Source organism: Passer montanus, unplaced genomic scaffold (assembly GCF_014805655.1).
Source record: "Passer montanus isolate IOZ18808 unplaced genomic scaffold, ASM1480565v1 scaffold30, whole genome shotgun sequence".
NCBI classification, from domain to species: domain Eukaryota; kingdom Metazoa; phylum Chordata; class Aves; order Passeriformes; family Passeridae; genus Passer; species Passer montanus.
Window position 1 is genome coordinate 4,242,784 of NW_024367708.1, and position 25,230 is coordinate 4,268,013.

The following is a 25,230-nucleotide window of genomic DNA, read 5'->3' on the forward strand; positions in this document are numbered from 1 at the left end:
TAAATGAAAACAAATTGTGCCCTGTGACTGAAAAAGTATTAGAGGTTAGAGTGGGGAGTTGGACTTGCTAATCCTTATGGGTCTCTTCCAGCTTGAGTTATTCTATTCAATTCTGTGAATTTCTGCCTTCCATTGTGATAATTTGAGAGCTAATCGGGAGAGTCCTCATATAATTTTCATTACACTCTTGGAGCAGCTGATGTATTGTTGTGCCTGGGCCAGAAGACAGTAATTGGCAGCCTTATTTTACTCCATACACAAAACAGGATCGTGAGTATGATAGACAGCTGTGTTTCAGGAACAGGAGGCAGAAGCTTCCAGCTGAAGGATAGAGGATGTCATGAGGTTCATCTGAGCATGAAATCCTGAAGCATTTCAGAAGTAGGGTGCTGAGAAGCAAGTGTGAATCTTTTAGCTACATTGAAAAAAAAAATGTAATAGAGGGATACTGTGCCCAGTTTTTCTGTCACACTTGACAGTTGCAAGAGAAATCTGAGAGAAGTTCTCAAAGGAGCTACAAAGGAGATTAAGTTGAAGAATGGTAAACTTAAAGAGCTCAAGTTGTTTCATTTTCCTTGAAGAGAAATACTCAATGTAATGAACATGTATCTCATTATAAGAGAAGGCTTTTGCAAGTAGAAAAGATTCTTAATACAGCCAAAAAGGAAAGAGAACAGAGAGAAAAAAGATCCAATGGCAGAAATCTGAAGGTAGTGAAATTAGTTGTGAAACACAGTGTCCTTGACTAAGGGACAACTTCACAGGGATCTTTTGTATTTCCATTATCACTTCAGTTCTCTGTATTAGTTTTGGGTATCCTTATTAAAATCTATTCTGCAGGTCATTTAGAAATTATGAAATTGCTCCCACAATAGTTGACTGAAAATCTATGTTTGAGTAGTCTAGACACTAAACAGTTACAACAGTTGAGATGTGAATGTATTAGTAGTGAGCCTGTAGGTAACTGACTGAATAGCATATAAACCAGGAGATGGCATGATTTTCCTTCCCCTCACAAACTCAAATACAGTTCAAATACTGCTGTAAAACTGTCCATATCACTCTCATTCTCTGTAAGATGAATCTGAACACTGGTGCCCACCATTTAGTTGGGACATCCTTTAGGGCTTATCAAGGTTGTCAAGATTGCGCCCTGTGGCACTTATGCAAAATTGCATATATACAAGAAATTCTGTTCAGTGTGGTCTAAACTGTTAGGTAGAAGAATGCCACGCAGAAGTTAATGCTGCTGGTGTTCTGTCTTGAACTTTTACATAGCATCCATCACTGCATTATGTATGGACTTCTAGCAGAGCTAGGCAAGAAAACTGAGCAAGTAATCTTCATTCAAGAAAAAATCTGCCCTGATTTGTTACCATAATTGTATACTGGAATAGAACATTATGAATGTTTTCTCATCTGTCATTATGCCTAGATTTGTTCTTTCATTGGGCAAAGACAATTTCCTTGATGCAAATACAGCAGCACGTTCCCTACCTGTCTTCAGACTCTTTAGGAAGCTTACCAGACTCTTCAGAAAGTTTCCTTAAGCCTATTACAAATCACGGAATTGCAGAATTATTTATGTTGTAAAAGCTGAGATCAAATCCAACTTTTAATTGATCCCCACATTATCAAACAAACCATGGCACTTAGTGCCATGTCCAGCTGTTTCTTGAACACCTCCAGGGATGATGACTCCACCATCTTGCTGTGCAGTCCATGACAATGTTTAATAACCTTTCTGTGAAGAAATCCCTCCTGATGTCCAGCCTGAACCTCCACTGATGCAACTACATACAATTTCCACTTGTCCTGTAGCTACTTGCTTGGGAGTAGAGACCGACCCCTGACCTCCTTTCAGGCAGTGGTAGAGAGTGATAAAGTAACTCCTAAGTCTCCTCTTCTCCAGGCTAAAAAGCCCCAGCTCACTCAGCCATTATGCATAGGACTTGTGTTCCAGACCCTTCTCCAGTTTTATTGACCTTCTCTGGACTCCTCAGTGTCCTTCTTGCAGAACTGTCACAGGATTTGAGGTGTGGCCTCACCAGTGCTGAGCACAGGGGGACAATCCCTGCCCTAGTCCTGCTGGCCACACCATTGCTGATACAGGCCAGGATACCACAGGCCCTCTTGGACACCTGGGCACAGACTGGCTCCTGTCAGCAATGTCCACCAACACCCCCAGGTCCCTTCCTACCGGACAGCTCTCCAGTCACTCTGCCCCCAGACAGTAGAGCTGCATGAGGTTGTTGTGACCTCATAGAGTTCATCTGGGCCCATTGATCCAGCCTGTCCAGCTCCGTCTGCAGAGTCTTCCTCAAAGATTTGCGTATCATCATGTGGCTAATGATCATCCTGGACTGATTTTTATAGAGCTGCTTCCGTTGATGAGGAGGAAACTAGTTCTGAAATGAAGTATTGCAAAAATGCATGGTAGAATTCTCTGTTTGCTCTGTCTCTGAATTTGCATAAGTTTTACTCAGACCAGGCATAAAAATGTTTTTCTTTTTAAGTGCCAGCAGTGAAAACCCTGTATGGGGATCTGAAAACCACTGTCAACAATAAAGTTTTCTCAGGCCAAATTGTTACAATTGAGTAGACACCTTGTCTCCAGCAGGTTTGTGAAAGCACAAATAAGGGAAGCATTTGGCATTCCAGAGGGGAACTTGGAGATAGAATAACTTTACTGATGACATATGAGATTGACTAGCATCCAGCTTACTCCTCCAGAGCTGTTGGGTCTGGTAATAAAAAAAAAGAAAAGAGTTACAAATCAAAGTCAAAGCATACAAAGCATTGTTTCTGAAGCAGACAGATATGACTCACAGGCAACCTATCAGTTGAGCATGAAGCTGCCTTTCCTTTGAGTCACTTTAAGCATGTGTCCATTTGACATAGCCTAGCATTTGCAACCGAACAGAATATAAAAAGTAAGTATATGCAGCCAGGTACAACAAACCATTAGAAAATTTACAGGGCTGGTGAGTTGCAATTAGGAGCTTGCTTGCACACAAATGACTTCCCCAGCCTGCTTAGGCACCTGTGCAGCTTTGGGGTCAGGAGTCACAGAGGCATTTAGCATGGCTCTTCAGATGGTAAGGATGTCACCCATTGTGAGCTCCAGTTCAGGTGCTAATCTCCTTTGGATGCCGAAATCAGCCTGATAAACTTTGCCCTTTATCCCTTCAGTCCCTGCCTTTTTGTCTTTCCCATTCCCTATTTCTCCCTACCTCAGACTGGATGTCAGTCTGTCGGCAACTATTTTCCATTTGTTACATCTCCAGTTACTACCATTCCAGCTGAGCTTATTTCATGTTCTGGGATAAAAACAACTGCAGCATTTCATAAGCTGCAACTTTGGGAAATAAATGATGATTTTCAGGTTTTAGCAACAACAACCAAGTAACAAGAATTTGCTCCCAGATGAGCCTGGAGGGAAAAAAAAAACCCCAAACCTGATTGAATTACTGTCCTGTTTAAAGCCCAGTGTTATATGCAATATTGGCCATGCAAAATGGGCTCATCACTTGTAGAATGAGGTACAGCAAGAGAGAAATTATGGTCAGCTTCCCCAGGGAGGTACAGATTCAAGTGCAGGGGTGAAAAGATTTATTTTTAATCAAGTGGATAATCCTCTTCACTGTGCAATGGGAATTACCTCAGGTATAAACATTAACCATTGTAACTATTAAGTATGAGGGAATATTAGATTAATTATTCGGTAGATGTGAAATAAACTGCTGCAGCTTTTGCAGTATGTAAAAAGGACAACGAGTCGAGAGTCTAAATTGGGTATTTAGCTCAATACACAGAAAGATACTTTGATTTAGTGATCATGTGATTTAGTGATAACAGTTACAAATTCAAGGTCTAGGGTATTGAATCATGTTGAATAATACTCACTTGTTCCATTTAACAATATTTAATGCAGTGATTGGAAATTCCATAGTGGGCAAAGGGAGCTGGGCTGACATCTCAGTGGTTTTTATTAAGATTTGTCTTACCTAACTCCTCTGGAATAATTTAAAAGTACCAATACCATTGTTTTCAGTAATAACTACATGACATTTCTGTTCAATATTTTTATTTTGATAAAGTTTTTTGTTGTTGTTTGTTGTGGTGTTTTTTTGGGCTTTTTTGTACTTGTTTGGTGGAAAATAATGAAAAATGGCCATATATGAACATGGAGATAAATATCTGATTATAAAGTCAACTTTTGCCAGACCAAAAAAAATTTCTTTTTTCTTCCTTTACAAAAAATAGTAACAATAAAACAAATAAGTTTTAATATATTAATTTAATTTGAGTTAGAATACCAGAACATCACAAGGACAGTAGTTTTTAAAAGATAATTTGCAAATTCTTCAGTACATACTGCAGTGATGTCTCTGTATTATAAGTTAACAAGAGAAAATTATATATAATACTTCACTATTAATCAGTTGCAGTTCCCTGGAACAAAATTCTGGTTTTTATACCATATCAACTGGTTTCCACAGGATTTCCACAAATATTAAGAGATCAAAACAACATATCTCTTACACAGGTTAAACATTTTTCAGAATGTTCAGTATTATATTGTGTCTCTACTCAGATTAAGGTTCATATTGTTGAAATATCTACATCTGTTTTTCTTCTCACCTAATAAAAATGCTGAAGTTACTGAGGAAAGATGTTTAATTTGTTCTTGCTGCTCAGTTGCATGTTGCATCCTATTTTGTAGTAAATGGCACAAAGTCCCAAGTGGGCTGCCATACTGTCAGATACATTATTTATACATAACATTACTGGTTAATCAATGAACAAAAATGCAGGATTCCTTTTTCCCCTCTTTTCCTGTGACATCTTTAAAGCTACAGTAGAGAAAAATAATTTTGCAATGTATTACACTGTTACTCACTTTTAAATATAATTTCAGGAGCTTCCTGGCACAGTTTACACCATGCATCTGATTAAATTGAGTGTGATTGTTAGACAAATGCAGTAACAATTTGTGCAGTGCAGAAGAGTAATTTAGTTAACTATGTAGGCTATCCTTTCCAGTTAAAACTGAGAAAGAATATTCCAGCAAATGTTTTTAACAGATCTTTTTAAAATTCAAAATGAAAACTGAATATCCAGCCCATCATGATTTTTCATGTGTATTTCAGAGAGATAGAATTTTAAAAGTCACTTGAAAACTCAGCAGTTTTAGAAATTCACCCGACATTAAATGGAAAACAGACTTTATAAGTGAACAAAAAACTGAAATATGAAAACATATTTGTGCAAATGAGAAACACAGCTGTACTGTGTCACAGTACTTCAGGGGATTTTTGTTTCTACTTCAGCTTATTCTGTTGTATTTTGTTCATAGACATTTCAGATCAATACAAAATATTCAGCTCTGTTCCAGTGATTGAATATGAATACATTATGTGCATACAAAAATAGTGATAATCTATGTTGATACAATAGTTCATTTTGCATTAGTGTCCTAGATGGGACAATGTTAAGAAGCAATTTAAATGAAATTCATTTAAATGTCAGCTCTCATGCTTGCGATTTTTCTATAATTGGTTATTTAATTAAAATAATTCTCATAGTCATTAATTTAGACTAAAACTTGCTGTGCACTGACATGTTTTAATTACATGGTATTAACAAAATTGATATGCTTTAAAAAAGCATGGTTAAATTTTAAACAAGAATAAATTAGAAATCTCATAGATCATCCTACTTAGAGTATTAGTAGAGAAAAAGTCAGTCATTTAAAATGTTTATTATAAACAAAGTCCCAGCATTATTGTGCATGCATCATATTTGGTTCCTGCTTCAGTGTGAGGAGACTTTTATGTTAACACAGCACCTCCATCTTCGAATTCCTTTAACTAACACACAATAAATAAGGTAATGAACCAAATTAAATATTAATAGAAATCCACATAAACCACGGAAGACAGACACAGAACTGACGTTTGAATTATACTATACCTTTGATATCATTAGGACAACATATTAATGAAGTTTTAAAGGGTTGAATCTTTATCTACTGTTCATGAAGACAAAAAGGATTATATGAGCTTCCTTATAAAATGCAGATAAGGAATGAAAAAAATTAAGTATTCTAGTGAAACTCCCTGAACAGTATAGAAGAACTAAAGTCTTAGACACTGATCGTGCAAGGCAATTCATAGACAAGGAGCCACATGCCTTTATGAAGTACCCTGATTCAAAGGAACTACTTCCATAAATAAAGTAGGTACTTTGTTTTCAGGACTGGACTATACTGAAAAATGAGAATTAGAATTTTATCTCATTGTCTATTAATTAGGCTAGGTCTATATTACTTTGACCTTTTTAATATTCTATGATTTAATTGGATGATCAGTCTACCTCAGCCTATGATTGCCAATCATTCTGCATAATATACTTCTATTCTTACCTTGGCATGCACAGGTTCAGACTCTTATTAACATGAAATAATGATTATATTGTGAATTGAAGTGGCCAAAAAGGATGTATACCAAAATGTAGAACTTTATTAATTCCATAACAACATAAATTAACACTGTTGTATTTTCTGGCAGCCAACATGTAAAGGATTTATACCTCTTCCAGACCTTTCCCTTTTGATTCTCAAATTCCATACTGCACATCCCAGAGCCTAAAATGCTGCTTAAGACTGAGGCCTTATCCAGAAAACACATTGTAGTAAAAAAATGTTGCTGAAAAGCAGCTCTTGCATGTGGAGATTGCTCCATATTCTCTTCCAGTCTGAGGACTGGATCCAACCAAGTGTGGATGTGAGAGGTGTGTGTAGAGCTAAGCTAATGATTGTAGGCTCTTTATAGTCAGTGGAGAGCGATACAGCAGAACATCTTATTCCAAAGGAGACTTTGTGTTTGGTTCTGTGTTTGGTTGAACTGTACTCTAGTTTTCCATTCACTATAAAGAAGTTAGGACAAGGTCAGAGATTTGAAGTTTAGCTGGCTGAATTCCAGCCATTCTGACTGTATAAATTAATTTGCTTTAATATTTTTTCTTTGGTTCTGATTTACACATAGTAGATTATCCTTCTATATATTTTATGAAGATAAATTCTGCTCTGCAGAATAATAAATTCTTTGTTTCTCTCTGTCTGTATAGTCCTTGTACTCCTTTTCATGTGAGCTGATGGGAATTCTGACTTCTCAGTTGGATCATCCTGTCCTACAGCCCTTGCAATGGGGCTGGCCACAGGATACCTCTCTTATAGCAGATTAAAGTGTGACTGTAGCATGTGTTAACTAAATGTGACTAACACAATTACACCATCAGCAGAAACCAGGAGAGTGGTTTATGGTATGCCAGTCATCTGAATGTTGATGTATATTGTAATGATCCTTAGTCAGTTGTATTCCAACTTCCAGCATGTAAAAATACTACCTTTTCTTTTCTGCTGTTCTCTGCATGAAGCAGATCAGCTACAAGGTAATATAGAATCTCTGATTATCATATTTTCTTTTCTCACTGTTAACATGCTTCCTGAAGTGTTAGTAACCCATATTTATATTGTAGAAAATCATAGAGTCATTTAATTCAGGAATGATCTGCTCTCACCCCTCTTCAGCAATGCAATTCTTGGGATATAGGATCCAATTGTGCACTTATTAACTCATTTTCAGGGTAAATGAAACTTGTGAAAGAAAAGTTTGCTGATGTAAACTCATTTACCCTCAGACTTTTTTCCCAGGACTTCTTCAATGTGAAAGTATTTTCAAGTGTATATAAACATAATTTACTGATGGCCTCGCTGGAAGGTTTCCATCAGAGGTATCTTCAAGACTAAGAGCAGTACATTTCCAGTTTAAAATTTATTTGCAACTTTAAAAGTGAAGCTTGAAATTCAAGAATTCTTGAATAAGATCGACTCCCTCAGATTCTAGAGTACTTCATTGCTTAATATATTGCTTTAATTGAGGAAAAGCAAAAAAAAAGGCAAAAAAGGAAAAAAAAATAGCAAAAAAGCAAAAGTAGCAGTAACTTGCAGCTTTGTTGCACGGATTGTTAAAGACAAAAATCTTCCTCCTGAGACAGCAAATAGTTTCTGCCTTTACAATAGAAGGACAGAATAAAATCTGCAGCATTTGCAAGACAATGTAACTTGTAGCATCAGAGCTGTGGATCAGATCTACATTTGGGCTTGGTAATTTGTTCTAAACTATGACCAAAAAAAGAGAGAAAGAGAGAAAAGATGGATAGATCAATTAACAACACCCCTCAGCCCCTCTGATAATTAAGTGTATGCCAAAAAAACCTTGGGGCTTTTAAAATTATTTTTTTTCTCATTGTATTTTATCACACCCTCTGTATTGATACCAAAGTCCTAAATCACATGCCTAATTTTCAAAGCTGTAGCCTATGGAGATGCTAAACACACTGGTGTATTTTAGGAAATGCATAAATGTAAAGACAAGATATGTGATATCACACATCCTGTAATTCCATCACAATTTGTTGATGTGTTGCCAACAAATCTGTTTCAATTTCAGGTTCAGAACTGATGTTTTCTCTTGGAAGTTGGTCACTGCTATACAAATGTGTTAGCCCCACTTCAGGCTTAATGCTGAAAAGAATTCAGAAATAACCCTGGGAACATTTAGTATTTCCTTGAAAAAGCTGTGGATTGTCATTAACTGACAAACAGTCCGCTGCCAAGTTCTTGCAAGAATTGTATTTGTTGTCTGATGCCAAACAGCCTCTTTAAATGCTAATGAACAAAGTATGGCACGCATTCTGTTCTTGATGGATTATGCCTATACCTTCTGTGGTCAACAGAAGGGGAATTCCCGGCCCATATGATTTCCATTCTGGCACGCAACTCTTTTCTCTGCTTACAAGGCAGTAAGCACTCAAATAGATTAGTCAATCTTATTTTTAAATTAAGTATAGCCTCCGCACCCTAATTCTCATGTATGAAATCTGGAGGAACCGTGCCAGGCTGCCTACGCACTGTATGAGTTTTGTTTTCTTTAGAGGATTAAGCTTCTGACTTAGTATCAGTGGTGCTCACAGTATACTGATATGCCTTTTAAATTCAAACATGAATGTTTCATAAACAGCTGATTTACATGTTTGTCTTTAGCTCTTTGGAGACAGATTTAAGGAATTAGATTTTTAAATTGTCTTCTTTAGTGGTTTTCATAATTTCCTGCAACAGAAAGAGCTGGCTTCATATAGGAATACATTAAAGAACAGTACCTTACTACCATGTGTACGTGAAGTCTTACAGCCAGTAGGAGGTCCAGATTTGTATATATCAATATCTTTGATTACACCTTCAAGCCCAGCTTTCCAAGAATACGAAATTATGCAGGAAGTAGCAAGCTCAGGAGTTGTGCACTGAATAATTTTTGTGTGATATGGTAATTTAATTTGTTTTAATTATCATTTGGTAACTGCTGTTAGTCAGATGATCCTCTATAACTAGTCTATGATCTGCTGAAAAGAAAGAAAAAGCTCTTGTAGGACAACAGCAACCTTCAAGCTATGGACACAATACAATTCATCTTTAGTTAAAATGCATGTCTACAAGGTATAAAATATGCTATTAATAGAAATAAAGAGTTATAAAAGTGGATATGAAAAAATTACAACAGTATGTTTTTTGACCCACCATGCAGGAATTTTTCCTTTTACATGAGCCACTGTTCATTTCTCTAAAACTGACCTTTGAGGCTGAATCCAGGTGATTCCGATACGGAACTAACTTAACTGTTTCTGGTCTTCCTGCAACTTTACAAATCATTTTGCTAGATAATATGAAATAAAAATTTAATTATCTCATCTGGAAGTAGAGCTTTCAATAAAATATGAGTTTGCAGGGGGAAAAAAAGCTTCTACATACACATACACATAGGAGGAATATTTATTTTTCTCTATTATGTATGGACCCATCAAGACCAGGTTGGATGAGTCTTTGAGCAGCCTGGTCTAGTGGAAGTTGTTCTTGCCAAAGGCAGAGAACTGGAACTAGATGATCTTTAAAGTCCCTTCCAACCCAAACCATTCTATGATTCCATGAGCTCTGGAAATTGTGCTTCTGCATGGAGAAAGCATGCTTCTGAGTTTCTGAGAATTTTGGTCAAAACTTGTCCCTCTCTGTGGAGAAAAAAAGACCTCAACGGTTTTGAATGAAATTCCTATGGAGAAAAAGAGAAACAAATAAAAAAGAAGGAAAAAAAGGTAGCAAAAGTATCCTGTGTCCTGTGTCTCTAATTTACCGGAAGAGCTGGAAAATCAAGATCTCCTGTCGTCCTATATTCAGAATAATTTTTTTAATGGATAACCATACCTATAGGTATTAATTTTACAAGAAAACATTTTTTAATGGCCTCACTCTCTTTTGAAATGAGCAATTTCTTCTGGTCTTCCAGCTATTTATAGTAAGACCTTTATAAGCTCAAACTAATTAATAAACGAGATCAATTTCAAGATTTTTTTTCCCTTGTTCAAAACCACATAATCATTCATTTCAGTAACATTTTAAAGGCCATGTCTAAAATAGATTTGCACCCATGTCCCCAATGTGAATTTTTCACTCTTTGGCAGCATGCAATAGGTAGTGTATAATGACCTTTTCTCTGTTTGGAACAGGGATTAGAATAATATATTTGACCCTTTTTACTCACCTGGGAGTGATGCTAGTCTCCATGTTCAATGAAGTAAAATATGTCTCTAGTGTCCAAAGGTTAAGGCCATGACTTTAAACTATTTAACACAAGCTATCAGGCTGATTCACCTCAGACTCTACAGAGTGGCTGGTTTTAGTTTTTCTATTTTATTTTTTTTCTTTTTTTCTCTTTTCTATTAGGCTGCATTATATATACTTCATCACAACTATTTCTTATCCACAATGCAATTAAGGGAAATATTTTGCATTACAAACAAAGCAAGTTAACCTGGTCACATTGTGCATTATAACAAAATTTATGGCTGCATAAATGGCAGTGTAAACTTACAGAAAGACTGGTAATTATAGTGCCATTGATGGTCTTTGTTGCTTTAATTCTGAAGCAGCCAGAATGATTAAACTGAATCTTAATCGACTTCTCCATTAAAAATGCTGGCAGAGAAGCTCCCTTAACCTTTCTCATTGATTGAACACAACAATCACCATTCAATTATAATGCAAAAGGACATTTGTTATAATGTACGAAAGATGCATGAGCCATTTCCTTTTACTCAAGACAATCAATGAGATGACTCCTACCTCAAAGAAGGTAAGGTGAAGTTACTGTACCTGGAAGAGCATTAAAGTCAAAGCAGAACTCAAATAACTGCAAACACTACAGTTTTCAGGGAATGGCAGATTACCTAAGTGAAAATAAAGCAAGCAGTTCCTTGCACTATGAAAAATAAATATCGTCTATAAAAGAGAGACAAGAATAGAGAATTGCAAGTAAATTCCTATTTTATAAAACTAAGTGAAACTCTTATGTGAAAGTAACTAGAAGTCAGGCATGGATGTTTAGTTTTAATGATTTTTTAGTATCTTAATTTGTTGCTTAGGAGGAATATTTTGTGTATTTAAGTGGTTACAACTGAGAATTAATAGAGCACAGGAATCACAGAATCACAGAATGGGTTGGAAGGACCACAGTGGGTCATCTTGTCCAACCTCCCTGCTCAAGCAGGGTCATCCTAGACACTATTGCCCAGGGTTGCATCCAGATGGTTCGTGAATATTTCCAGTCAGGGAGACTCTACAACCTCTACAACCTCTCTAGACAATCTGTCCTAGTCCATGGGCAGTTGCACAGCAAAGTTCCTCCTCATATTCAGGGGGAACAACCTCTGCATCAGTTTCTGCCTTTTGTCCTATTGCTTATCACCACTGAGAAGAGTCTGGCGCCATCCTCTTGACACCCTCCCTACAGATAGTTAATCCCCTGTCTGCCAGGCCCAGCTCACTCAGCCTTTCCTCATAGGAGTTTTTCAATTATCTTTGTTGCACTCTGCTGGACATGCTTCAGGAGCTCCTGTACTGGGGAGTCCAGATTGGACACAGCACTCCAGGTGAGGCCTCACCAGGGCTGAGCAGAGGGGCAGGATCACCTCCATTGACCTGCTGGCAATGCTCTTCCTAATGCACCCCTGGATGCCTTTGGCCTCCTTGGCCCCCAGGATAGTCTGCTGGCTCATGGATGGCTTGCTGTACACCCGGACTGCCAGATCCTTCTCTGCAGAGCTGCTTTCCAATGGATCAGTCCCCAGGCTGTGCTGGTTCATAGGGTTATTCTTCCCCAGGTGCAGGATGCTGCATCTGCCTTTGTTGAATTTCAGACAGCTGCTCTCCACCTCTGTCTCCAGCCTGCCAAGATCTCTCTGAAAGGCCCTCTGGCCCATTCCTCCCAGCTTTGTGTCACCAGTGAACTTGCTGAGGAGTCATCTGTCCCTTTATCCAAGCCATTGATGGGAAAGTCAAACAGTTCTGGGCCAAGTATTGAACCTTGGGGGCCACCACTGGTGACAGGCCTCCAGTTAGATGTTGTGTCACTGTTTATGACCATTTGAGATCCTCTGTAGTATCACATGCTGAATATAAACATTGCAATTACTAAGAAAAAACACTGCTTCTGCACTTGGAAGCTAAGACACAATATTTCGGAAAGCTTGTGGTTTTCACTGGAACAATTGCCTTCATTAGACCTTTTTTTGCCTCAAGTGAACTAGAAGAAAATGGACACTAGATAGCACCTCAAACACATTTGGGACGATTGCTCTTAAAGAGGTTTTATAAGTTTTCCAGTGAGATCAACTTTTTAAATCTGGCATATGCTATTCTAAAGATGTTTTTCACTTCCTTTCAAAAAAGGTGTAATTTCAGAGTTGGTGTGGAAGCTCTTATGCCATTTTTTGATATCATTGAGAGCCATGGTGGATAGAAAGAGGAGCACTCAGGCTACTGGGGAGCACTCATTACTACTGCTAATGCCAGTGGCAGAGGTGGAGTTGCCTCTGCTTCAGATTGCACCAAGTCAGATCAGCCCCATAGCTGCTGGAACTCATCAGAATGACCTCCACTATCAAAGCAAAATGTGCAGGAGCTGGGGGCTCAATACTATGTTTTCATCTGTAGTCCCTAAACTGGACTTGGGGTTGTGTCCATCATTAGATTTCACGTGGGAGAAATCCATTCAAATACTTCCTTTCACCTCTTGATCATTTTGCAGCATTTCTTTGCCTTCTCCAGCAAGTCTTTGTGCTCAGAGTGTTTGATGGACAGGGTGAGTACTATTTCAAAGTTATCCATACACTGTTCATTGTTTTCTATTTTGCTGTTCTGTCATTGAGATACAGTTCAACATCCATTTTCTGAGAGATGTTGATGCTGCCATTGGATTTTAAAAGCCCCATAATACAGTACTCATTCTCTGAATCCTTATGTGCATTTCCCAGTAGAAATCACCATATGTTGTTATCTGCCTGGGAAATTATTTCTTCTTCTGTTTAGCCTTTTTTTCATTACTCCAGCTTGTTCTTTAATGTAAAACACATCTTTTTTACAGGCTGTTAAGTCAATTGATAGGTATCTGTAATGTTCACCAGGATCAAGAACAGACAAAGGTTCAGAGAGCTGGGAAAACTATCCTGTATAATCTAAAACCCTGAAGTTTTAGATTATACAGGATAGTCTCTAAAACTTGTGACACTCACTCTTCTAATCTAAAATTACTAATAAAGAAACCAAAATAACAACAGGAAATTAAGGCAAAGGAAATATGCTGTAATGGTTATGGACTGGATTATCCAGGGAATGTTGGTTTTCCTGTATCTTTTTAGCCTTACAGGACAGATCCCATATCCTACTATTTCTTATAGATTGATAAGCAGTTTTCTGACATCACATCAATTAATTGTTAATAACAACCAGGAGATGAGTACTTTCTGCTTGAATATCATAGTTCTGCTTATAAGAAATACTCTCCTCCAAATTTTCTGTGATGTTGTGATGACCACATTTATGGCATAAATTCCTGTATAAGATACAAATGTGTTCTTGATAACTGACATGGCAAGAAACATTAATTTTGAATTTTTCTAAATTTCTGTCAGCTTCTATAAAATTTTATTGTGAAGAACATAATTTTCTCAGTGTTGACTATATTTGTACATTCAAAATATAAATAAAAATCAAATCAAATCAATTTTTCTGAATGATGGAAAGTTGAATATTTACTCCCAACATAAAATATTGTACAAGACAATGTACTGTGATTGCACTGTAATTTACAATACATAATATGCTGAAACTCTGGACATATCTAAAATCCATGTAGTACTTCAGCAGAGCCCTATTCCCACTATTAAGGCGGTTTTATCAATCTCCTCCTCCTCAAGCTTTACATACTCTTACATAGGATGTGAGAAATTGAAGAATATGAGATGTGAACTCCCCTTCTCCATTGTGGAATATTTATTCCCTTTAAAGCAGTAGGTTCAAATACTGTTGTTCAAACTGAGGGAGACTAGAACTCTCTGTCCTTTAAGGCTGAAGGAATTGCTACTTCCAAGAGTAACAACCGTGATATCTTTGCCAGTCTCAGCCTGTCTGTTCCTTTTTTTCCACCTACTTTCCTTTCTTTCCTTTAATTTGATCATAGTCAAATAGGGAATTGATTCACTATTTCTCACATTCGGTAATCCAAAGCAAAGTTGAGGGAACAAAAGGACTGACACAATGAAGTACAAACACGCTCAAACATATCAGCCCCTAGCAGAATAGCCCTCTGTTTTGACAAAAGCATGTCAGCTTTAGAGCAATGCAGCTGACAGCTGCTTGTTTCTGTATCTGCTGCTTTATCCACTCATTTATACAGAACCAGCTGTTGGTGTGCCATCCTTTCTTGGGAAAGAAATCTCCAGCTTTAGGGCAGAAATAGAGATCTTTCTAAGTTTTCAAATATTGATTACTGATTTTATTTGCAAGACAGTAACCAGCAAGCTCGTTGCTAGCTGACAGGCAATGATGCACAGGGAAGTGAGCTCCTTGGCTGCCATCTGTCCATCTGTCCTGGTTGTTCACAAGTAGCCACAGAGCCCTGAGCTGCCAGCACTACCTCTGCCCCCTCAGCAGCACAGAGGAGAGGAAAGCTCATGAACAGGCAGCCTGCTTTTGTGGACATCTGCACAGGCAGGGTTTGGAAATGAAACTACTGGTACAAGACTGCATTTTCATCTAAAGGCATTATTTTTGCTTCTCCTAACATAGGCAAGAGTGTACTTGTGGTAAAAGGCAGCCCTGTTCTGATGGAATTAAACCTCACAAAGAAAATATAACTCTTGGGGAAAGTAAATATATTTGAGGGGTTAGACAACAAATCAGAAACATGCAGCATAAATTTTATGTCAGTCAAAATTATCTCATTCCTTCATGTACCCTGTAGAATTTTACTTGCTTTCTATTGCTCAGAATGAGAATCTGTTAGTTTGATTGGTCCTGCCCAGCATTACTGACAACTGCATTTACAGCTTTATTAAATTTTCTTTGGAGTCAGATCCACTGCAGAGAACTCATCTGGTGTGTCCTAGGACAGCAAAATTTCTTGACACTACAAAGGGGAAAGGAAAAGTCAAACATTTGTTTTCATAAACTGGATATCAAAAGTAATCTAAAATTCACAATGTGAAAGAGACCTCATAAAAATTATTTCCATGTTTAAGGTGAGGTGCTTTGTAAATATAACTTGTCCTATACTGTAAAAGCTGTTACTAAGAAGTAAGTTATTCCTAGTAAATGTCATATTTTATATCCAGAGGCTTCACCTTATCCTCAATGTTATACAAGCTTTTATTTTTTTTTTTTTTGTAAGTAGGTTTCTCTTGTCCATTGTAACAGAAAGCAAACACACTGAAAAGTGCTGCCACAGAGAGCTAGGGTTAATATGGTGGTGACTAAATTCAACTGTTCAAGCACTTTAGCAGTGCTCACTGACAGACAAATTGTAGGATATTCATGTGAGTACATTGGGACCAAAAATACTGAGCTGGAAGTCTTGCTAGAATAGTCTTTCAAACTACTTGGAGCGTCTACATTCTACTTGGGCCAAAATTTAATGTGATAGATGTGCTTATGGTATGTTGGTACCCCTGTTTTCTTTCCTTGCCGGCTGTAAATATTCATGTGGAAAAGAAAAAAATAAGCGAAGCTGTTAAGAAATTCACATATGTTTCAATCGCTAAATATAAATTTTGGGAAATTTTATTTCTCCCTTGTCCCTTCTCCCCTTCTTTGGGATATGACAATAATGCAAAACTAAAACGTAACCCTTAATATAACATTTGTGTATTTAATGTCTATAATACACCATTGAAATATCCTTGGGATCTTCCAGTTTGTTACATTTAGTACTAGAATATACTAGTAATAAACTGCTGAAAATGTCTGAATGAGAGCTAAAGAGGACCAAGAGTGAAATTATATGACATAATTTTTTTAAGTTGAAGAAATTTAACAGAAAGGTGTTTCAGTTTTACTTTAAACAAAGACAGGTTTCATATGCAAGTAGAATTTATTGGAATTTCTGCCAGTTAATCTACAAATATTATGTTCTTACCTTCCTATCACAAGAAACAAGAAGAAGAATGTAATTTACGAATTTTCATCTTACTTATTTGGGCATAGCTTTATCTCTACTGAGATCCCTGGCTATCATTAGCACCTAGAAGCAAATTATTTATTAGCTAGTGAAAACAAAAGAAGCAGAAGTATACAAATGTCTTGAATAATTTAAGGAAATATTGCAATAAAATGAATTATGGTAAAACTAAAACAAATACACATTGCCTGCGCTGAGACTATATTTTCACTCAGTCGCCCATAAGTGACTGAAATATAACATAGAAATATCTGAGTTAATTTTAAAAAAGCTTAGTTAATAATGATAACAATCCAGGATTTCATGAAGACTGAGAAGAAGAGCAAATTAAACTTGAAGATTTCTAGTTTATTGTGGTTAGCTGCCTCTGGTACTCAGGGTAGCTGGTGTGAGGTAGCCAGAACTCTGTGCTAGTCCCACCTCTGTTATTTGATGTCTGCTGCTATGCCATTTAATCTGTTTATGAGTGGATAACATGAGGGGAATAAGGCCTCCAAAGAAGAATAAAAATGAGTGATCCAAAGTGACTCAAAAAAAAAAAAAAAAAAAAAGAGAAGGGAAATGAATTGATATCCTCATTTATGACCGTACTAATCTTAAAACTGAATGTGATGTCAAAGAAGATTTTTAAGGAGTATCACATTGATGGTTTGACTGAAGAAAACAATGTCACACATAAAAATTGCCTCTGTGGGAAGACCATGTAGAGAAGAAAGGTGCAATTTTCGTTTGCAGTTAGGTAGAAAGAGTTTGAGTGAGTCTGAAAATCATCTAGAGCTCTCCTCAAATTCTAGGAAATAAAAATCTTCCAAACAGAAATGGGAATGGGAAAAAAGGAGAGGGGGGCAGAAAAGCAAATTCTGAAGGAGGCAATATTTTACAGGAAGAATATCTTGTCTGGATAAAGTGTGGAGCACTGCTTGAGATAAAGTTATTAGCCTTCAGTAGGGCATCCCTTCTGCACAGGGCTGACATTGCAGTCTGGTTATACTGTTGCAATGCACTGTAATCCAACCAGTGAGAGATCATTATTTGTCTATTAACTAGAACCAGACAAAGAAAACCTATCTGTATAGAAAACATATCTATGTATCTTAGAACTCCTTAACTATCACTTTGAAACACTGAAATTATTTTATCATGCTTACAGGCAGAAAAAGTTTCATCATTTGTGATAAAGTAGAATGGCAATTGGTTGAGATAAAGTGGAGTGCAATAAAATAAAATGTATTAGATCCATGTACAAGCTCCTTTATTATAGCATGTATTCAATCATTATTGAAGAGCCGTTCAAGAAAAGTGCATAAGAAACACCTGCACTGCACTTATTAAAACACACTTTTGCCTCAAACTCACAAAATTATTCAACCAACCTGAGACATTGTGGTTATCTTAGTTGACTTTTAAGTCTCACTTCAGCCTCCAAACTCCTTTTATAGGAGTTTCTTTTTCTTTAATAAAACAGTTGTTTTTACTAACAACTAATCATTTTTCATAAGAACATCAACATGTGTGTGGCATTCTATAGAGAAAATGTCGTGGTGGTAATTGAGTAATATTATACCAGACAATAGTCACATAAGACCAGTTGAAGCTATTTGAGAAATTAAAAAAAACTCTGTTGCAGTACCATTTTACACCTCATTTCTAGGGGAAAATTAGAAAAAAATATTTGTAAATAAATTGCCAAATATTCAATAATATGTGTGCTTTAACTGGTTCGTGAATGAGGCCTCTAATTCAGGTGCTGGATTCATCATGACCACAAAATTTAGCTTATAGTGCAAAACTTCTGGATACTGTTTATGAGCTATGAAGTTTTTATGTGAACTGTACTGTCATTGTTATCAAGAACAACAATTTAATGCAGCAGAAGATAGATTAGATATTTCTCTGTAGTGGTGATACAAGAACACTGTCAATTTAGAGTGATGTAAACATTTGTTCAAATTTAAAACAAAAAATACCTATTCTAACTTTCACTACAATCAAAGCTACTCATACATTACATTTCTGATTAAATGTATCTCAACATGATGTAGAATCCATTAAAAGTCACACAGAGAGGTTTATGGAAGTGGATAAACGTTAATAATTGCATGTGTCTTAATCAGATAGTCATTGGGGTCAGGTTGATAATGCTGAACATTGGATAGAAAAGTTGCATTTCTGTCATGTCAGGTAGTACTTTAAAAGTACGAAACAAGAACAATTTCAAGTTTTGACTCAGTATCTACTTCCTCAAGTAAGTGACTCAAGCAATGTCATAATTCACATAGTCGGTTTTGCTCATGTGCTCATACTGAAGTATACTATATTCCCATTTTCTCCTGAAGGTCTCCAGGTATCATACCCACTCTGTTGCTGAAGCTCTCTGATTTCTGCATGCCTTTATTTCTGATTTTGTGGGCAAAATATGGGTGTTTGTTTTACTAAAAGATAAGGTTTACCCTAAATTTGTATTTTGGTTCTTGTTCTAAGAAAAAAATGTTCCTGGAACCCTAGGTTACAGGAGGGAAAACATTTAATCTGTTAATGTTAATCTGTTAAATAAACATATTTATCTCCTTGTTCTGCCTTATAGATAGGTAAGGTGTTTCAGAGAAAGTAGCTTGTCAACCTGAGGGGGAAAACAAAGGAAAAAAAAAGATATGGCATGGTTAATATTTAAACACTAAAATGCTGAAGATGAAACTGCCTGCTCCATACCCACTGTCTGTGTATACATCTGTACTGTATTGCAGTCTCCAGCTGTGTAACAATTGAACTTTATAAAGATCCTAATTCTGTTATTTACTTAATTTCTTTCTTCCTCTATTTTAACTTCTAATTATGGATTATTTTAACTTACTTATAATTACGGATAAAATGACTGACTGCAAACCATTCCTTTGACTGCACACCTTGTAGCTCATATGTGCATTATAGTACTCACAGGAGCTGACTGCTTGTACTGAAATGTTGCTGAAATGTCTATGGACTACTTCTGCTTAACTCAGAATGTTTATTGAAACAAAATTGGTGAAGAACTTTATATGCTGATACCTTTCAGCCAGACTTTAACTTCAAACAAATTCCCACTTATTTTTCTATCATTAAAATTTGGCCCTTGGAAGAGTTCTCCTGCCCTTCTCTTTCAATTCTATCAGTAGTGGTACTCTGTCTTTCTAGCCGGAGATCTCACCTAACTGTCTGTGTTTTCTAGAAACATTTTGAGGAAGTTAACTGAAGGCTACAAAATGGCTATTTAAAAAAAAATATAATCCTGAACCTGTAGACTTTGTACAGGCTATTTCAACCTGAAAAGTTACATTTAAAAATATCATTATTTTATTTGATACAAGGACTATGTCTATTTCAGCATTGTGCCATCAATCCATCAAAAAATTGTCAAATGATGATGTCTGGATTCATATGTATTTAGTTAAAAGTTTATCATTTATGTTTATCCTTATTTTGTCCAGTTGCAGACTCCTTTCTTGGACTTCAGTTTTGCTAATTTACTCTTTGTTTTTCCCAGACGTATTCTCATTACTGTAACCATCTGGAAAAACTTCCTTTTCTATAAATGTACATAACCTCTGTGATGGAATTGATATTAACCAAGGACCTTATCTGTATTTTTAAAATAAATGCCTGCTTTGCTCAAGTCCAAAATAGCAACAAGTGACCTTGGCAGGAGAAACTCCGAAACAAACAGTTTGATTAATGGTTGAAAAATTAATCACTGGGAATAAGAAGAGGATTTTATGCCATGTTATTTCTAGAATGAACAGCATATGCAGAACATGAGCTGTGATTTATAGAACTAGATAAATTCCTTTCGAATCAATGAGAGATTAAACTAGGATATATCTGGAAGACATTACATTAGGACATATAACATTGAACGAAGTTATTTGATATCATGCATTAATGATTAATCATTGCTTAAATAGATATTTTTTGGCATTGGACATGTTCCTCTCAATTATACCAAGACCAAATGACAGTGCATCATACACACACACACAAAAAAATAAATCTGTGAAACAATGGTTAACAAGAAGGTGAGGAGAAGAACTGATATTGATTCAGATAGTCACATAAATGTTTAAGATACTCAGAAGAAAGGAAGAGAAGAGAAGAGAAGAGAAGAGAGAGAAGAAAAGAAAAAAGAAAAAAGAAAAGAAAAGAAAAGAAAAGAAAAGAAAAGAAAAGAAAAGAAAAGAAAAGAAAAGAAAAGAAAAGAAAAGAAAAGAAAAGAAAAGAAAAGAAGAGAAAAGAAAAGGAGGGATTTAAATTTGGCAGGATTTTTCAACTTAAGTACTTAATACCTAAAACCTCCTAAATTTAACCAATCCTAAATCAGAAAGATTTGTCAGATCATAGAAAACATCAAGATATGTTCAAATACCCACAGACTTGGTGAATCCCAGTTTTAGGAGTGCTTCATAGAGCTCCAGCAGGGTAAGTGAGGCAGTGCTTCCTTTGCAGCCTTTGACAGTATTTCACACATAGCAATGCTAAAACTTCTTTGCAGGGACCAGGACATCATCAGTGCTTCTGTAGTACTCCAAAGCAGACACCTAAACATTGGAAACACTACAAATCTACTGCTCTTCAATGTCAACATAGGCAGTGACTCTTAAAATATAATTCTAGAATAGCCATGAATTTAAAGACAAGGATCCCACAAATGCCAGTTTATAATGACATCTCTCTTAATCCATCCTTAACAATTTACGCAAATTTACAATTTAAGAATCCCTTTGGCCATTGTTTTAATCTGCAAGAAGGCAAATAAATAACTGAGACCAAATAAAAAGGAGAGCATCCCAGCCCTGGAGAATGTAACAAGTTGAATCAACAACACTTGTATCACCCTTAGCAGCTGATTATTTCATTCTACTTTTTTTCCATATTCTTCTTTTTGGCTTCCACAAGAAGACTGTAAGTAGCTGGGCTACTGGGGTATAAGCTACTATTAGGTTTCTAAATCAGTGTAGGTGGATCTCTGTGAAACTTCATCACAGTTAAAATTGTCAAGTCCATTGATGACTGTATTTAGATCCTTACTAGGAAGGAAAACACACAACAGAGTGCTGCTGCAACTGTAAATGCCAGGCTAGTGATAAATTCAGCAACAATTTAAATTTCTCTCTGAATTGTTATTGATAATTGTTAAAGTAACAAAAATGAAAACAGAGGCCAGGTTCCCTGAACTTTTAAATTTTCTGTGTAGTACCAGACAGCAAGTATCCTCCAGACAGATCAGCTGCATTGTCACTAAAATAACATGGAATCTTTCTTAAACATTAAATGGCTGTCTCTATGTGCTGGCATCTACTGTCATCAAACCCATATTGCTCATCTTCAAAAGAACCTAGAGAATATCTCTGAACTATATGTAAAAACTCATTTGTTTCACCTTCCTTTAAAACTTTGTAGTAGTTCATCACTTTTCTGGTGATCTTTATTCATTACTTAAAGAAATTGAAGGTGCTGTTAGCTGACATCACACCTTGAGTTCAATAACTGAAAGAGAAAATATTTGCTCTGCAAGTAAAACATTGGAAAGAACTCACTAAGTTCGATATTATTAACATGAAAGACAAGACACTTAAAGGTTGCTTCTCTTTCCTATTCCAGCTACCCAGTGCTTAGCCTTGCCTCTGATGCACTCTACATGGTGTTTTAAAAACTAACTTCTAATTTATATAAAGTTTATTGGAGAAAGGTGGTTTTCACACTTTCATTTCTGAACATTTCATCATACAGTGTGAATAAGGAGAAATAATCTGGTTTTCATCATGTTCTGTGTTAATAGAGAAGACTCAGGTATAGCCTAGGTTACAGCTGAGTTAAATCTTAAGCCAAATCCTTAATATCTGAACATTTCCAAATGCAATGAAAACATCTCAGATTGTTCTAATGCTATTTGTTTTTAGTGTGAGAAACAATTTGAAGTTTTAGATACCTAACCTGACCTACTGAGGCTGATTTGTTGTAAAACCCTGGTCTATAACCCAAGTTCTTAGTTGAACTGAAGACTACTTTTAATACTATTAGATACTGCAATTATAAAAAAAACCAACTCATTGAAGATAAAATTTTGCTCCTTTTTTTTCCAATACAAAACTATGATGCTTTTTACATATTAAAGCTGATGAATAACAGCATCATTGTCTTCTTCCTGAAGATAGCTGTTACTCTGTGCATCCATTTATATTTGTGGAACAGATTTTCTCTCCTTATTCCAAAACACATAGTGATTAGGAGATATTTTTAATTAAAATAATGGCTGTTGTGGTTATGTTATTGAGCAATATTTTGGGATAAATACATTCACTGTTAGAAGTGTAATTCTACTTTTCATCTTCATGCTAAGTAATATTTATATAGTTCTTCTTTAAATTGTGTAAAGTTGGATTTGATCCCAACTGCTAGAAGGTGTTGTTTTTAAAACAAGGCTAAGCAAGCACAAAAGTTTTTATGAAGATAGAGATTTGATTACCATTCAGACAAAACAAGTTCAGCCAGGTCGGCTTGTGCAGTTATTCCAGTCTGACTCCAGTGACTTTCCACTGTGTTGACCTTTTAAAGAGGGACTGTATTTTGTTACAACCTATAGTGCTTTTGAAAGGAAGAAATACTTAGGGTGGCAGGATACAGAGCAGGTCACAATGGTTAATAACATGCATTCAGCAATCTCTCATAGACATCTGCATTAGAGCCAATTTATTAACGGTCACAACAGAGTTTATTAGAGATAAAGAAAAGCATTAACAATCACACCCCTGTGAGGTTGTCTCTTGTGCAACACCAGCCTCTAGAAATGTTCAGAATATTCAATTTAGTAACTTCCTTTTTGAAAGACAGCATGCTAAAGCAGTGACACAGGAATTCATATAAATCTCTACTGGGTCAAAGATTATGCAATGAGTCGTATTTGTAACATTATTTTGGCATTTTCATAATAGTCCGAAATCTCTGTTTCAACAGAAAAACAGCCTGCAGAATACTGCAGATCCCGCTATTAATATATCAACATATAGAGAAACTACATGGACACAGACAACTGGGCAAATGAAATATACATAACTCAGTGGATGCTGAAAAAAACTTCAACAATGTTCCTTTCAAAAATAATGAAGTGAGTCTCACAATATACCACTTGAAAAAAGCCCAAACCATTTAAAACCCAGAACGTTAAGTTGCCTGTCAAGGGTGCAGAAAGCCACCTGTGCCAGCTTCTCATCTGTTTGAGATTAATCACTACAATTGTCAGGGTCTAATCTTACCAGATATTGCAATGGAGCATCAGACAGCACATACTGTCTTAGGGTGATTCAAAAGGACTTCTTTGCCTGGAAAGAGCCATTCTAATGTAAAACAATAACTGGGTGGGGTTTTTTTGTCAGAGTCCAAATGAAAACTACAGAGAATTATGCCATTGTACTCTTTGATAAGTTCAAACTGGCAGAATAAAAGATAAATTTCAATAATGATTACTGCAAGGATCTCACCCAGAGGTAAAAAGACATAGAAGAGATGAATCCATGATTTTCTTTTCATCTGTCAACTACTGCCTTTTCTTCCCACCTGGCCTTTCAAAAGTCTGTGGCAAACAATGCTTTCCTAACTCATTACTTTGACCTTGCCATTGATTTGTTGGCCTGTTGAATTCTCTTCAGTTAGATGAATTGCACAAGGCCCAGAAGCCCTGAGAACACATAAGAACTGCACTGTTAGTCCTAAAGAAATATAAACGAGGGACTTGACTGGATTTTATCTTTCTAATTTAGGCATTTAAGATCTAAACTTGTTATGTCTACCTTGGTCAACTGTCATGATCAAAGGAGAGAAAGTATGCTGAAACAGGATCTCATATTTTAGACATTACTTCAAAATACCTTGTTGACTAAATTTGCTAATTTCTCACAATTTACTGGAAACCAGAATACACCCCTTTATTACAGGTGTTTGCACTTAGTTGTCTTTATAGTCTCTTCTCTCAAAGAGCTCATAACATATGCACCACCCCCAAAAAAGTAAAGAGGATACACTAAGGGAATGAATGGAGGAACACAAGATGACTTTCTAGAACTAGTATTAAACTTAGTTGTATTTATAGTCTCTTCTCTCAAAGAGCTCATAACATATGCATCACCCCCAAAAAAGTAAAGAGGGTACACTAAGGGAATGAATGGAGGAACACAAGATGACTTTCTAGAACAAAAATCACTTCAGGTGCACATTGCCCACTTTTGAAAATTTTATTTCTTTTATTCTGCTAGTAATATTTCCTGCAGAGATGGCAGGTTGTTGCATCAGTTACATAATAACATTTATTTCCAATGACTAGCTTGATAGGTGGGGTGATGGTTTGATAGGTTCTTTTTTTCTGGAATTTGGGATCACAACTGACTACTGTCCATATGTCTTTGTGAATAGTCGTTATTGCATAATTTACTAATTAGGTGTACAGTAGATGCTATCTATGCAATTCTGGTACTTGTTTCTTTCTGATTTGAGAGGCTTGTGACTTTCAAAGTTCTTCCATTTTTCCCCTAAACAAAGCTTCCATATTTTGATATTTAATATTTCACATTTACAGCATACT

At 36.2% G+C, this 25,230-nt stretch overlaps 2 pseudogenes; both read right to left on the bottom strand.

Moving 5' to 3' along the window:
* Positions 1–1,602: 1,602 nt before the first annotated feature.
* Positions 1,603–10,678, bottom strand: LOC120504776 (annotated as a pseudogene).
* A 579-nt stretch (positions 10,679–11,257) lies between these two features.
* Positions 11,258–25,230, bottom strand: part of LOC120504777 — a 31,022-nt pseudogene continuing 17,049 nt past the window's right edge.